This window comes from Lontra canadensis, unplaced genomic scaffold (genome assembly GCF_010015895.1).
Source record: "Lontra canadensis isolate GAN:19392208 unplaced genomic scaffold, GSC_riverotter_1.0 scaffold4, whole genome shotgun sequence".
Taxonomy (NCBI): Eukaryota; Metazoa; Chordata; class Mammalia; order Carnivora; family Mustelidae; genus Lontra; species Lontra canadensis.
Window position 1 is genome coordinate 15,837,537 of NW_022630998.1, and position 6,147 is coordinate 15,843,683.

At 35.4% G+C, this 6,147-nt stretch overlaps 1 long non-coding RNA gene across 3 annotated transcripts in view; it reads left to right on the plus strand.

The window, feature by feature from the left end:
* LOC116860038 overlaps positions 1 to 6,147 on the plus strand; it is a 233,126-nt gene that overhangs the window by 184,615 nt on the left and 42,364 nt on the right. The window contains exon 1 of one of the 3 annotated variants that reach the window (XR_004381261.1): positions 5,505 to 5,783. The exons of 1 other annotated variant lie outside the window; for it this stretch is intronic. This is a non-coding gene — a long non-coding RNA (uncharacterized LOC116860038). Of the gene's footprint in view, positions 1 to 5,504; positions 5,784 to 6,147 lie in introns of those variants that run through there. One more of the 3 variants, XR_004381260.1, reaches the window with a different exon arrangement.

The window sequence follows — 6,147 nt, forward strand, 5'->3', positions numbered from 1 at the left end:
TTTTCTGTATACTAATCATGGACCTGGCATGTTATGCTTCCAAACTTTGACCACACTAATTTTTAAAAAACTTAGAACAACTCTCATATAAATAGGCTTGTTATTTCTCCCTAAGAATATAGACATGAGTGTGTGTGTGTACACAGAAATACTTTCATTTTAATCTTGATAAATATAAAATGTGATATTTCTAAAAACAGTAATAGAAAGGAGAGAATGCTTCAGTATGACTATCAGATAAAGTTGTCAAATCAGATGAATCCCAACAGCAGCCTTAGCCAATAGATTTGAGATGGTGAATTCCCAAACAAGCTCAGTGGAGCCAGCACTGGTTATCTCACCCACTGATACCAATAATTATAGTTTCAATGACTAAATAAATCCTGTTGTAGAAATGAACAGACTCTCTTAGAACTGATGCCATTTGTAAATTCATCTGATTAAAATTAGTAATTTTCTGATTATGACTTGGCATTCTTTATAGGCCTGCCTATTTGTGTAGCTGGGTTCATGTACTATGATAAAATATGGTTAGTATTCTGTTCTCATATACCAGCCTTCAGGTTTGTTGATATAACTATTCCTAAGGTAGAAAGCCCATACTTGTTTTGATGAAATTAGGTGTCTGACTCTTCCATGTGAGAACCGTAACTTGAATTGTGGTATGGTGATAAAATCACCAGAGCAAATGTATCTTGGATGAGAGCCATCCATTATTCTCTGCTTCTCATACAAAACTATTATGCACCACCCTCTTGTCTTCTTCCAGTTAATTTCTAAACACATTAAGGGGAGACATGTCTTGGTAACTCTGTCTACATGAGGAACCCTTAAGAAGATTACTTTCCCTCAAGGTGATTCATGCAAACCATGTTCATAAGATCTACTTAACTGTTACTTGTAAAGAAATTTCTTATAGATGCTGCACTAATTTCTCCCAATTTAGATTTGTAGCTGGATATGGCATATAAGCTATACCTACTGCTCTATAAGCAATATTTGCAAGCCTTACTCCTAGAGTGATCAATAGAATCTTTGAAGAAAACAGCCATGGTTTTGGCCAAGTAAGCTACAACTTATTTGTACAGTTTTAATTTATTTGCAATCAAAATTTGACAGGGTTTCTGAAAATGCTAGGCAGTGTTTCAGAAATTATAGCCAAATTCTGTAACAGTAGATTGTATTGCCAGAACCAATATATTTAATATATGATAGAACTATGCCCTAATCTACCTTTTGTTAACCTTTGCCATCTTTGAAATATTCTATAAAATCATTTTTCTATGAAGTAAAAATTCCTGTTCTTGATCATAAGCAGTGTTGTTCTGATAAATGTTTAATAACTATGGGGTTTGGAGGGATTTTCCAGTACCATTTGATGATTTCATTGTTCAAATACCCCTAGTCCAGCTGAATCCAAGCTACTAACATACCATCAGTGAATGTGGAGTTAGGAAAAGATGTGCACAGAATGCTCTCATAAACCAGAGGTATTTGGCTTCAGCATATAAGTTAATAAGGTAAATTTAATATGAAATTGGACATATTTTTTAAGATTTATTTATTTTAGAGAGAGAGCATATGTGAGCATTCAAGAGTTGGGGGAGAGGTAGAGGGAGAGAATCTTCAAGCAGACTCCCCATTAAGCGTGGAGGAGGGCACAAGCCTCAATCCCAAGTCCCATGAGTTCATGACCTGAGTGGAAACGGAGTCAGACACTCAACGAACTGATCCACCTAGGTACCTTGGAACTGAACACATTTTTTTATTAAGCAAAAAAAAAAAAAAAAAAAAGCCAAGCTTAATATGTCATAGAGAGATAACAAAGATTAAATATGGGGATTTTAGTTTATTTAAATTGAAATTTAAATGAAATGATTTGAATTGAAAGTAATACATTAAAATATTTTGCCCTGGCTCATTCATTTTACTGAAGAAAGGAAGTGCCAGAGTATGCAGAGACTGGTTAGTTGACAAAACTTGGACTTCAACTGATTTTTCATATGCTTACAATGAAAAAATGGACTGGAAAAACATGAATAAAGATTCAATAGCTCAAGTTATAGAGAGTTCTAAAAATATGTTATTCTGAAAATCCAAGGTCGGTGACCTCTTTCGTTTAGGACTAACAATTATACTTTTTGATAAAATAAAAAAATTAAGGATCAGGTGAAGAGTTCTGAAGTAAACACATTCCACCATCTCTCCTACTGAATACAGCTATATAATATCTGGGCAGAGTCCATGGAACAGCTATTTGAGGGCTCTGAAAAGTACAAAGTAGCAGGTACATTGAGGAGTAAAGCCAAAATTCAAAATATCACCCAAAGAGTGTTAAGTTTGTCCTTTTTTTCCCTACTGGTATACTCTGACTTTCCCTTAGTGCAGCCTGAAACCTAGAAGCAGACAAGGACCCTGACCAGCGGTGGTCAAGAATAAGCCCTCTAATTTTGGCTTGAGGAAAAAGTCTCCTAACATTTACAACAAGAAGGAGGAATCCTCAATGGTTTACCTTTTCTCAGTTTTCCTATATGTCAGTACCCAAACAAGAGTATGGTGCAGCAGTAGGAGCCAGGAGTAAAATGGGAGGCTGGATTATCTGAAAATCTAGGGTAGGAAATTTATTCCAATCAGAGGACCATAGTACCAATAGAATAAAACAGATCTCTATAGTTAGCAGGTTTTCTTCCCCTCTGTTGTCTTGTCTCTCGAACACAAGCTCAGATATGAGGAGTTCATAGCAGATCTAGGAAAATAAAGGTGCAGACTTCTGCACCTTTAAAAAAGAAGAAGAAGAAGTAGTAGTTCAGGGTATTACCAAGGAGGGAGACAGACTTAGGAAGCAAACACCTAGAGCTGTTTAAGAACTCCTGAGCTAACAATCTCTAAGATGTGCTTATGTGAATCTGGTCTAAACAAAATGCATAGATATTGGAAACCGAGTCATGAACTAGACTATTGCCAAGATCCCAGATTAGGCAGTGGTCATGGCACAGATGAGACAGCTCTGGAGTCCTGCAAAGATTCGAAAGCAACAATTCTACTGAAGCCATGACCCACAGAACTTAAAGTCTTAATTAACTGACTAGGTTGATTTTCTGTCAAAATAACAAAAATACCAACATACTCTATAGGATTAAACAAGATATCATCTCATACTGTTCAAAATGAAAATCTGACAATCCAAAATTGGTTGGCATAAAAAGTACTCAGAAAAATAACAACTCACATGGAAAAAGATCACCAACAGAATCAAATTTGAGACAACAGATGTTACATTTGAGAAAATCTTTAAAGCAACACTTTGTAAAAATATTCTAATAAATAAGGACAAACACCTGTGAAATGAATGGAAAGACAAAAATTCTCAGCAAGATAATAAATGGTATAAAGAGTGGGAAAATTATTTAAAAATCAAATGGAAATTTTAGAACAAAAAAATAATAAAAAAACTCCTTCATTGTTTTGAATTCAGTACAGGATGGAGATGACAAAGGTAGGAGGGAACTTAATGATAAATCTATCAATCTGACTAAAAAAGAAAAGACTTGAAAAATATGAACAGTGTATCCAGTTCCTTTGAGGGACCACCCCTCATAGAAGTTGAGAAAAATTTAAATAGAAAAATAAAAGTTAAAGAAAACTCAAAAAGCTGAAAAAGAGGCTGCAAAATCCCCAAATTTGGTCAAGTATACAAATATGTAGATTAAAAAAATTCAATAAACCCCAAATGGTATACACATGTTGACTGGCAACCTAAGGAGTTTCCCAGGTGAAATCCAACACCAGCTCCCATACACCCAGGGCAAAGGACAGACAAAACAAAGAGGAGGACCACTCCAGATTAGTAGGCGATAGGTTTAACACGGAAGGAAAATTACATACAAGGCTTGTCTTGGGAAGCCACAAGACAAGGATGTTCACCTATCAAGATCTTAGGAGTTCATATGGAGACTTTAACAAAGTTCAGGTCATGGACATGGTCTAGATGGTCTCAATGGCATGTTACTCTCTCACGTGTGCATACTTGAAACCAGATCCTACCATGAGAACAGTGAGCAGAGCATGCATACCAGAGACTGGGATGGGAGTGAGGATCCTCTTGACTGTCCAGGTCCAACTCCCAGCCCAAGTGGCAGTCTTGTCTTCTCATGACCTCCTTCAATAATATGCAAAGAAGTGGAAACAGACATATCATAAACTGCTAAAATTAAAGACAAAGAAAAAATATTGAAAGCAGCTAGAGGAAAATTTAAAAGCTAACAACAATGCAAATGACAGTATATTTCTCTTCAAAGACTACAGAGGCCAGAAGGAAGTAGCTCAGTATGTTTAAAGAGCTGAAATAAACTTGTCAACCCAGAAATCTATATCCATTGAAAATATTTTTTTAAGAATGAAAGTGAATACATTCCCAGATTAAAGAAAACTAAGAGAATCCTTTGTAAGAAAACCTGTTTTGTTTTTTTAATTGCTATACAGAGTTGTTCAGGCAGAAGTAAAGTTGTATCTAATGACAGACCATAGATCAAAGAAAATTATCAAGAATAAAAGGGATATTACATAATAAAGAAGTCAATTCACGAAAAAGACATAATAATCTAAAATATACATGTACCTAACAAAAGCACTTTAAAATATATGAAGCAAACATGGACTTAGTAGGAACAGGAGACAAATGCATTGTTTTTGCTGAGACCTCCGATACTCTTCTTGCAGTAACTGACAGAACTACTAGAGAAATAATCTAGAAGACCTGACAACACCGAAACCCAATTGGATATAACTGACATTTAGAGAGTACCTCACTCAAAAGTGGAAAATACTTCCTTTTTGGTGCACATGGAATATTCACCAAAATAAACCATATCTTGAGTCAGAAAAATGGAGCTAAAAATAAACATAAAATGATCATTGAAAATGACAGATAAGTACACTTTTACTTCCTGCTATTAATTTCTCTTTCCTCTCCCTTCCTGCCTCCTATTGGACAGTTAAACTCATTTTATTTTTTAAGAGTTATGGTATTTAAGATGTTTCTTTCTATGATACTTAGCTGTTTGGGCTTAAGTTCTGTGGAAATTGTTCTAATTGCTCAATATCAGTTGTCTGTTTCGTTACAGCTTTCCACTTGTAATTATCTTACTTGGATTTATTTTGTTGTTGGCTGAAATCCACTCACGAACTTTCCTCCACAATTTCTCTGTATACCTTTTTTTTCTTTGAATAGTTTAACCTTTGTTTCATCTCTGTTGTTTCAATAAATTTGCAATAATTGGATTATAATATTTGGGTTAAAATTGTTCTGAAAAATTTGTAAACATTGCTCCACTATCACATGACATTTGCTATTTATGTGGAAGATACTGCCCTGTCTGTTTGTTTATGTGGCTTAAAATAACACAGTTTATGAGCTTACAGTTCTGGTAGAGAGAGGACTAATGTTAGCTTCACTGGGTTAAAATCAGGATGTCAGGAGGGCTATGTTTTGTTTTTTTTTTTTGTGGAGACTCCAGGGGAGAATCCATTTCCTGGAATTTTCCAGCTTCTACAGTCTTCCCCCCCATTCCTTGTAACCCTTTTCTCTTCTAATTCAGTAATGCCAGCTGAGTCCCTCTCATGCTGCCATCTTGGATTCTTTCAGGTCTGTCTCTGTCCTCCATTTATAAGCAATTTTTCAACTGTATTGAGCCAACCTGGATAACCCAAAATAATCTCTTCATCTCAAAATAAACTGATAAGCAACCTCATTTCCATCTGCAATCTTAATTCTCCTTTGTCAGGTAAACTAACATACTGTATTAAGACATGGGTGCTTGGTGGCTGAGTTGATTAAGCAACTGCCTTCTACTCAGGTCATGACCCTGGAGTCCTGGGATCGAGTTCCACATGGAGTTCCCTGCTCAGCGGGGAGTCTGCTTCTCCTTCTGACCTCTCCCCTCCTATGCTCTCTCTCTCTCAAATAAATAAAATCTTAAAAAAAAAAGACATGGGCATCTTTGGAATCCTATTGTTTTGCTACCACAGAGCTTTTCAGTTTATCTTTACTGTTCATTTAAACACACACACACGTGTATGCATGTATGTACATATACATATGTATATGCATTATATATATATATATATATATATATATATATATATATA